Source organism: Fukomys damarensis, unplaced genomic scaffold (assembly GCF_012274545.1).
Source record: "Fukomys damarensis isolate Sample0158 unplaced genomic scaffold, DMR_v1.0_HiC HiC_scaffold_38, whole genome shotgun sequence".
In the NCBI taxonomy this organism is placed as follows: domain Eukaryota; kingdom Metazoa; phylum Chordata; class Mammalia; order Rodentia; family Bathyergidae; genus Fukomys; species Fukomys damarensis.
The window spans coordinates 7912618-7923353 of NW_022900950.1; the positions used below are offsets into that span (position 1 = coordinate 7912618).

Here is a 10736-nt window from a genome sequence, read left to right on the forward strand (position 1 = left end):
ATAATAGATAGCACCTACAACTTAAAGAAGGATAGCTTTATTTTGCCTCAAAGTTGAAAAGATTTCAGTTCACTGTTGTCTGGTTTCAAGGCAAAGATGGAATGACTGAGAAACACAGCAAAGGAAAGCTGCTTGCAAGATGGCAATCAGCAAGCGGACTAAAAAGAAAAACTAGAAGGGATATATATCCTTCCAAATCATAACCCACACTGATCCACTTCTCTGTACAAGTGCCAACTATCTCCTAACAACACAACTAACTATAGATTCATAGTTTAATCTATGGCATTAATCCATTGATGAGTATAGCACTGCTAGGACTTCAATAGTATTCAAAAGTGCAACCTCTGGATGTATGGCTTTTGGAGGATATTGCAGAATTAAACCATAGCATTCTTTCCTGGACTTCCCAAAAAACTTCATATATATATCTCCTTATGAAAAATACATGTACTCCATTTTAAGTGTCACCTAAGTCTTAATAGTTCCAGTAATTCTGGAAAGTCCAACTCCAAAGTCTCCTCTGAGACTCAAGACAAACCTCTGGCTGTTAAAGCCTGTGAAACTCAAAAAGAATGCTAAGCATTTTCAACATATTTTGGACCAGGTTAAATTTTCCCAATACAAAAAGGAGAAATAGGGGGATAAAAAAATTAAGAACAATGCAAGTTTGAAACCAACAAAGGAAACATTAAATCCTGTAGCTTAATGCCCAGCACCTGGAGCAAGTTTTGCTGAGATGTGAGTACCAAGGGGCAAGGATAACCCTTTTCCTATGAGTCACTGGGTTGCAGCCCTCAGGGCCTCTCAGGATGACTCCACTTACTGCCCCTGACTTTACTCAGCAGACATTTCACATTCCTGCTGTTTCATATCTTTCGGGGATCTCCACTGCACAGTTGGCTTCACAGTTGGCACACCGCCTGGTCCCCCAGGACTTTTGAATGGTGTGTGGAGGCTTCCATGACACCAGAATTCTTGAATTCTGCAAAAACCCATTCATGAATGATGCTAAAGTCTGCCACCAGTTCAAGCAATACCTGTGCCCCCGTGAATCTAAACTGCAGAAATTTCAGTGTCTGGATGCCTGAGAACTTCAAACCAACCCCGGGGAACCTATTCCCTAGGTGTCACACAGGACACCCAGAGGCTCTCTGAAAGCCTAATCTTTGAAGAAATTTTACACTTGCTCTTCTATACACCTATGACAGTGAAAGGTGGGCTCTTGCTGACTCCTGAGATGCCATCACTTCTTTTTACTCTTGTTCTGATACAAAGTAGTTTACTTTAAGTGAAAATATTTCCAGTAACCATGTTCTCCTTTGCTCCAACCTTACAAGCACTTTTTTTTTTAAGTGAAAAAAATTAATGGAGGTTTTGCTTCTGATTCTGAGTAGAATTCTAGTTCAGCTTACATCATTCTGGAGCGTCTATTTCTCTCAACCTTTCCAGTTCCTCCTGCAAACCAGCTCCAACAGCTTCTAAATCACATTTTTAGGTATAGTCATGACAATTGGACCTACTCCTCATACAAATATCTGTCTAAGTTACTTTCCCATTACTGGACAAAATATCTGGCACCTACAGCTTAAAGAAAAAAAAAAAAGGTTCACAGTTTCAGAAATTTCCGTCTATAGTCATCTGGCTCCACGATAGAAATGTCATGACAGAAGAGCATAGCAGAGGAAAGCTATTCAAGTAATCAGTTCCAGGAGGAGAGTGAAAGGAGAAGCTAAGGCTGGAGATGTGTCCTTCCAGATCATACCTGTGGTGCCCCATCACGTCTGACCAGGTTCCATGTTCTACGGCATATTCAGCTGTTTTTATAAGTAGATGAATCCACTGATGAGCACCACAACACAGAATTCAGTCACCTTTTGAAAGCCCAACCTCTGAGCATATGAAGTTTTGAGGGACATTCTAGATCAAAGCCATACATTAGATAAAATAAATTATCTGCACATTCATTATTATAAATAATAAATTTAGTGCATAGAGTTGGTATATAGATTGAATTAGGTAATGCCAATCCCTCTGATGTTGAGTCTTATACTTGGAGGACAGATACTGGATGTTTTCTTATCTCCATCAATTGATGAGTTTACAAATAAGTAACTCTGTGTCTAAGAGGGAAAAGATGTAAGAGAGTCTTTAAGTGGATACTATTAATTTTGTGCTTGTTTATGTTCTAAATAGAGATTGTAGCAATAGAAATAAACTACTTTTGATGTGTGATGTGAGTGAAGTTCTCTCTGCATATTCAGCTATTGTACTAATTAACTTTATAGACTGGATTATATTTTAGTTACATATGATAGTGCCTAAATCATAATAAGTGAATTTAATTGAGAATGTTAATCCTAGTAAAGTAAAAAAAATAATGTTTTTAACTTAGATTCACATTAGCTTCCAAAAGTATATAACTTTCCTAGTTGTTTACTCATCTAAGCAAGAGAGGTCTTTAATATAATAAATGGCATTCTCTGTTCTGAATAATATTGAAAGCTTCAGAGTTTTGTTTTTAAATCAGAGGCAAAAGAATTATCACTTACACAAATAAGATTTAAAAGGTACTCTTGTCTTGGCAAGGAAGTTTCTGCAATTTGTGACACTGATCAATTTATTTTGTATAGCAATATTTTCTTTCTTTCTATGGCTTCATAACTTTCATTATTGCCATACTACCTTTTGTTTATCCATTCTTCAGGCCAGAAACCCAGAAATATTTCAGTTGTTTCCAGTTGGTGACTTTGAATTGTTGGACCCTAGATTTCTCTTCCTTTGGAAAATATCTAAAAGTGGATCTCCACAAGTTATAGACAGTACATTTATTCATTTTATCATTTTAACAAAATGCTACACTCTTAGATAGTTCTTAGAAAATATGTGATAATCACACTCTCCTTCCTATAAACATTGTATATGCTATTGTTTCTGCAAAAAAAAATGGTTCACAAACTTATCCCTGCATCACTTTTCATATTTAGACTAGTTTGGAAGTCATTGTCTCTAATAAACCTCCCTCAAGACTCCAAATCTGTTTGCAGTCTTTGCCAGTATGCTGCTTCCCAGAAGCTTTTACCCTGGTACATATTGCTTCATTAACAAATGCCTCTCCCATCCAGGCAGCATAAACCTGAATTGAAATTATCTCTTTTGTTTGACAGGTAGAGCATTCACTGGGGATGGGGGGGGCTTACTAAAAGAGAATACTGACAATAGTGCATTTTGCAAAGCTTGAGTTATTCGATCTGGATTGCTATCACATGAGAAATAGAATAGAAAAGTCCAGAATGCTTTGGCATTGCCAGTCTCATCAACGCCTCTGCACTCAAATAATATGAGTTCAAGATAAGCCCCATTTCCTATGAATCTGCTTCTAATCTCCTGGAGAGAACACAATTGCTTCTAATAACAATTTACACAGGCAGCAAAGTACAAATCTATATCAAGGGTAAAAAGCTCCCGAAGGCAATCACATTTGAAACATGTTACCTATTACAGGGCATACAATAAAGAAATCTTTTTATATTATTATGCGGAGCATTTAGCATCTGATTGAACATTCCTGAATAGGATTTTGATTTTAACTTTGAACAGAGAAGACCCATTGAAATGTTTGATTCAAACAAGAGATCCCTTTACTCTAAAGGTGAATCTAAGCAATAGAGAGCTATCATTGCTTTTGCACAAACCTACTCTCTGTTCTGAAATGAATTTTTTTCCTCAATCAAACTTCTATATGTTGACAGACTTCAGATCTTGATCCTAGGCTCTTTTCTCTCCTCTCTCTGTGCTACTTACTGATGTGATCAATTACAGCACAATGTCTTAATCAGTGCATCTACTTAATGTTCAAGAAAGTATCTGGCACACCCTTCTCAGTGCTTAGTAAATATCTGTATATGAGAGGGTACAAATGACCACTGTAAACTGAGACCTCTAACTTCTCTCCTCCTATCATTTTCAGAAATGACACCAATGAATGTTATGTAAATCAACATCTTTGAGTACGACTAGTTGTAAAATTTGGGAACCAGAGTTTATAAATCTGACAGCTGAGATTCTTATGAAATGTGACAAAAATTATGAATACAGAATTATAAAAGATAGTACTTGTGTATAATATGAAAGTAATCACAACAAATTCCAATCTCAAAAAGGTTCATGACTATCACAAACGTCAGGACAACATTAGTTGTCCATAAGGCATAAGAACCGACCACCTGCAGGGAAGCCAGGCTGCTCTGTACAGTACCTGTCTAGCAAGTCATTCTCCTACCTCAGCAACAATACAGGAAGCAAAACAATAATGCTGGTATCAGTCATCCTGAATTGGCTGGAACTGGAGAAATAACTGAGAGCCTTTGCCCTCTTCTTTTGCCTTCTTCTCCAGGTTAGGACCAATATGAGTAAATCAAATACATGCCCATAATTTATCACTTATAGTATCCTGCTTCTAATAACACACCTACATTTTCCCATTCCAACCGCCACCAGTCAAGGTATAACTGAAGTCTCTTTCTTTTTTCTCTGTACTGTAACCCTTGCTGTAGCAAGCTGTTGATAAACAGCCTGTGATTCTTTTCACTGGAGAGGCCAAGAAGTCTGTGTATATTTCCATAGTACTGTGCTGAAGTAGGAGATTAGGTGGGGCAAAACCGATGAGCAGGCGGGTATGACCTGTCAGTCATGGAGATCCAGGAAGCATGCTGAGCACAGAATGCAAGACGATGATGCTATTTTTCCAAACCTTGCACAAAGGACCAATCAGAAGGAGCTATGTTTAACTTTTTCAGTTGCATCTAGTACACACCCAAGCAGGCCTTTGTTAGGGTTGCTTAAATCTGACGCCATGTCAATGAGTTTCTGACAGAAAAACCAGCCTGAGTGCCTTGCTTGGTGAAGGAGATGCAGTTTAGGACCTGAAAATACTGATGAGCCAGGTAATTAGCCTTCTGGCTACTGTGATTCTCTCCTTGGCCCACTGTCACTCTCTCACTCCTCAGACCATATTACTTTTCCACCTTCGGTAAATATAAATCCTCACCACCTTTCCTCCTGTCTTGTCAAATTCTTAGTTCAGGACACCAAAATACTGGAAAGAGTCTTCAGGACCCAAAGCCAGGAACCAGTCCAGATCACTCCTCCTACACACCATAGTGAACAATCTTTGGTTGATTATTACCAGCTGGCTAGAGCAAGGGTATAGCAATCATCACTTGTGCTTGGCAGATTCAATAGCAGACAGAGGAATGGGAAAGCATTTTATAACAAGCAGAATCAAAAAGGTAAAAATTTCGGTTACATCTTGATTGGTGGTGTTAACAGGGGGAAACATAGGTAGATTACGTAGAAGCAGGATATTCTAAGTGCCAAGGTAAGAGTAAATGTTCTAAGGAACTACATGTTATTCCTTAGAAACACAGGAATTCTTTAAAACATATTTGAGGTATATAACTAATACATTTATTGTGCTTAGTTGGAACATGTACATATGATTCAAATTAAAGAGAACTACATGCATGCTGATTATTAAATTTTTCTATTTATAATATTGAGTACTCATAAAGTACCCTCTAAAAATTTCAGGTTTGGCTATTCATTAGTAAGAGCTATATCCTCTAATTATGCATCTTCAGATTTTTTGAAGGTTGGGAAATTTTTCTGCTGACAGGCAGAATATTCTTAGAAGTCTAATATTCATGCAGAATACAATATACATACAAGTGACATCAGACTATACCAAACTTAAATAGATCCCTTACACCATACCCCATCGAGTTAGATGGTTCATCTTACATAGAGGAAAACAATGAAAGTTCATAGTCATCCCCATTAATCATTAAAGGAAATCTAATGTAATTAAATAATATATACTAGAAAGTAACAGCAAATTCAATTTAACCAATTACTAGTAAAGTATCCTCTTTTCTGAAAAGTTTACACAAATTTTTCATGGACCTAGTGTTGGGATCCCTCCAAAGTTTGATACTTGCTTATGAAAGAAGGAACTCAGATGCTTAGATTTTAATACTTTAACCATAAATATACCTATATGACCTAAGGCCATCTTTAATTTTTAACTTTCTCTTTTCCACTATCATTAAGATATATCTGGAAAAATGGAAAATATATATTGATTTACCTGTGAGCAAAGAAAAAACAAAACAAACAAAACAAAACTGGAAACATTCTTCCTGCAAGATAAAAAAGACGAAATTTGAAACAGTGGAATAGTCTCACACCAGACTTGCAATTAGAAATAAGGAATTTCCGTAGAAGACTTTCCCTGAGATCTGAGAGTTTATGAACTTACTTCTAATTCTCTTCAAGTTACTCTTGCTCTCTGTTAGCACCAACTGTTCCTTAAGATAATTGTAACTCTAAATTGTGCTTTAGAGAAGGAAGAAATTGGTTCTTATTCTCCTTTTAGACACATCAGTGAAGGGCACTATAGTTGTTCTTACCTCGCTTCTATGAAATCAAAACACTTGAAGCAACTGTCCCAGTGTAGCAAGGAAGTACGCACCACGAACGTATGCAAGAAGTGACTGTGGTGTTGTCAAAAACAACAGAAGTGACAGAGAAGAATGACAAAGATGGAAAGAACAGAGAGAGTCCGTTCAGACAATCTCATTTTCAACGTAGTACTTCATGAAATTTTTGTGTGCAAGGAAGGAAAAATACCCCAAAGAATATGCTAATGCTATGTGTATGGTTATTGTTATTAAATTAAAGTGCATGTGTGTAGGCAGCCTACATGTGAGCACAAAGCTCTAGTTGATCTTCATTATTATTTATCTGGAGATAAAGGTATTGTTGCTACACTTTTAATACACAGTAGTCATTCAATGTCCATCGGCAGATTCATTAATCAGCCTTACACTGATGTCCTGTTTTACAGAATTCTTATGATACTGTTTCAGGTGCTATCACAGTGCATCTGTTTGATGGTGGGCACCTAGTGTGGTTCTTCAGTGTTCCTTTGTAAAGTTAAGTTAGGATCCACCTCACAAAAGTTAGTCTACTCTTCTAAGTAACCACTAACATTTAAAAACATATTAAAATCCCAGTTTGATAATTTTTACTTTAACTATAATGAATCAGAATTCTGAAGACAGGGCTCACCCTCAGGGCCTTACTAAGTTTCCAAATGGCTCACACTCTTAACTCTGAGAACCTTTGATCTATCATAAGCCCTAAGTATTGAATCTCAATTTCCATTACCTTATTACTTAAATAAATGTCACACGCAGCAAATATGAGTTTTCCCAAATGATAATTGAATCATATGTCTAACCTGAGGGTACTGAACTTAAAAGTATAATAATCACAGCAGGTGATGCTCTAGTATCAGTATTTTTCTAGTCAACTCTAAAAGATTTCTATTAAACAGTTCCTCTATTATAACAATTTAAATGTTAGGATAGAAATATATTTTCACTATAGAAAATACATAATTTTATAGTACTTCAAAGCAAGAATATGCAGCCCTTAGTCCCAAAAGAGTCTAAAATGTCAAGTTGTATGGTCTCATGAGCATAGGATACAACTGGTTGAAGTATAATGCATACATAAATGTAAGAAGCTTTTAACCTCAAACCTAGAATATATAGGGATTCATTCTTTTAGGAAGCAAAAAGAATTTTTTTTTCTGTGAAGTCTGTCAATGTATATCTCATAAGCTTGTGTGGCTCCAATTTACATGATCATGTGTGTGAATATTGTACTGAGAATGAGTTACAAAACAATGGCTCTTCTAAGCAGATTTCACAATATATGTCTTTATATCAAATCGTTAATAATTCCAGTAAACAAGTTACTGAGGAAGTGAACATAAAATTGTTTTTAGTCCTCAATCATAAGGATCCAGGAAGAGCATGCCCATGGGAAGATAGAACCACAAACACACCGAAAGACCTTCAGTAATTCAACGATGAAACAGAAAAGCATGCAACTATATTTTAAGAGATCAGAAAACACATTAATGTACAAGTTAGAAAGTTTCACAGAGAACCATTTATATTGAAAATATAAAGTAAAACAATATTGAATTGCAAATTTGACATGACTAAAAATGAAAATGTATTAATTAGGTGATAAAATTTAAAAGAAAAGCCTAGAATATTTTATCAGCAAATGAGTGGAAAACATAACAGCTAAAGTCTCAAAGCTTAGACAAAAAAGTACACTATATATTTAATTGAAGTCTCAGAAGTTAAATAAGAGAGAACGTGATAATACGTATATATAAGAATAAATGCCAAAATTAAAGAAAGATCATAATCCACAAGGTCCAGAACTCCAGACAAAATCAAAGCAGGATCAGAATAAAGAAATCCAGGTGAAGACAGCATAGTGAAAAGCAGAGCAGCAAAGAAAACAGAGCCATCAAAGAATACAGCAAATGAGAAATGTTCAAAAAAAGTGATCTGTGTCTTAAGGAGCATCAACTAGACCAATAAACATCTCAAAGGTATCAGTAGCCAAAAGAAAGTACATTGATGTTTTTAATGGCCTGAGATAAAGATGTCAGCCTGAAAATCTATAACAAGATTTTTTTGATGTTGTGTCCTGTCATCACTGATAGTTGATTTTGAGTTATTTCAATATTTGACTATATTAAACTTTTTCCCCAGGTGATATCACTTAAAATCGTCACTGTGGCTTACTGACCACAAACAAGACACATTCATAGTGGTATTTTATGCTAGAGAGATTTTCACGGTGTACGTTGATAATACAGATTCTTTTTCCACCTCTACCTGGAATCCATACTGCAGAACAACATTTTTTATATCTTCATAGCTCAATTCCATGGATAGTTCATTTGCCAAATTTTCAAAGTAATACAGCAAAGGACCAAGATTTATCTAAATTCAACCTGGCTTGAGAATTTTCCATATTGTATCAATATAGTCAATTACACTGTGAGCTGTCTATGAAGAAACAGGTGGCAATACAGTCCCAGGTATTGCATTCTGAATAAATGTCCTGAAAATCTCCTGCTGTCACAGAAAATTTAGAACCAGGAGGAAGATTGTGGTGGTGGTCAAACATGAGGGGAAAAGATGGGACAAATCTGATCATCTGATTTCTGATTATTGTTAAACTGATGGATCCAGGGATAAAGTTTATATTTATTAATTTCAGAATATCTATTGACTACAAAGTTGGAAGAAAAGAACATAAAAACCCTCCATTCATTTCCTTGTCAAGCATAGCCTAGCACAGCTATTTCCCAGGCCAGTCTTACCAGTTCAGCACCAGGTACCCGAATATTTACTTTAGAAGGATCTGCTTTTCCTTTTGGAATTTTTTTTTTAAATTCTGTAATGATTGGCTGGTAGCAGGTATCTCTTTCTGCTTTCCCAGTTTCACTCCAGTCTCTCAAAAAATGATTCAATGTAGATTTTAACTTATCCATGTGTGAAATTTGAGAAAACAAATACTTGTTTCTGGCAGAGTCTCAAAAAAGCATTATGATGATGGTTTAAAAACCTGAAATGCAAAAGTAATGAAGATGAAAGATTACTAACACATAGCTAAATCTTTGGAATCCTGACTTTGTTTTTTTAAATACCAGGAACTGAACCCAGGGCCTTTACACTGAGCCACGACTCTAACCCTTTCCTTTTTTTTTTTTTATTTTCAGACTGGGTGCCTAAATCATTTCACAGTAGGGTCTATTACTTGAGATCCTTCTGCTTCAATCTCCCAAAGTTCTAGGAATTTAGCCACCACACCTGGCTCAAATCCAGATTCTATGAAACATTAAAAATAGTATTTCATGGGGTATAATAAAACAAGTTAGATTGATAGGTTAACTGACTGGTTTGTAGTAATTATTTCACAATAAACACATATATCAAAACACATTTTTCACTGTACATACATTAATTTTGTTAATTATATATAAGTAGATCTAAAACAAATTTAAATATTAAAATAAAATCATGTCATTTTAAAAGATTTTATAGTAATTAGTTTATATTCAAATACTTTCAGATATACTTTGTTTTCCAAAGTATAACATAAATTAGTTGATAAATCTGTGTGCTAAAATTTTCTGGATCACAAATTTGTAAATAAACAGGAAGATAAATGTGCATATAAATTTAAACATAACAAGTGGTGCAATTAGAAAAGATAGCATTGTGTATTAAATTAAAATATATTTAATTATAATAAATATATATGGGATATATATTAAAAATATAAAGCTTACCAGTGAATAAAATAATGACAAACAAGGGCATGGAGATTTAGCTCAGTGGTTCCTCTGCCTACCTCGCAAGTACAAGGTTCCGAGTTTGGTCCCTGGTATCAAAAAAAAAAGAAAAACAAAAGTGAGAGGAGTATATACTTTTAAGAAACACATATAAAACTAGAGGGCACTCAGTGTGAAAGTAAAATTATATAAAAATATATCAAATATTAGCCAAGGAAAGCGAGATATTAACATAAGACCAAAAAAAAAAAAAGTCTTCAGACAACATTAATTCTGCTAGGTAAAAATTACCATGTAAGAAAAAGACAAGCACAATACAAAATAAACACAGGAAGTCAAGATAATTCTAAACTTGTGATGATAGATAATGCATAATAAAATCTACAGATAATAATGAACAGATTTAAATACATCTAAACAAGGCCACAATTCTTATTAAAACCTCTAACATACTCTTAAAGTTTAATGTTTAATCAAATGAGAGAAATTTGTTAGAGGTGTC

The 10736-nt window shown here is 35.0% G+C and overlaps 1 pseudogene; it reads right to left on the minus strand.

Annotated features, from left to right (window-relative positions):
* Nucleotides 1-8661: 8661 nt before the first annotated feature.
* LOC104872518 lies at nucleotides 8662-9430 on the minus strand (annotated as a pseudogene).
* Nucleotides 9431-10736: the final 1306 nt, after the last annotated feature.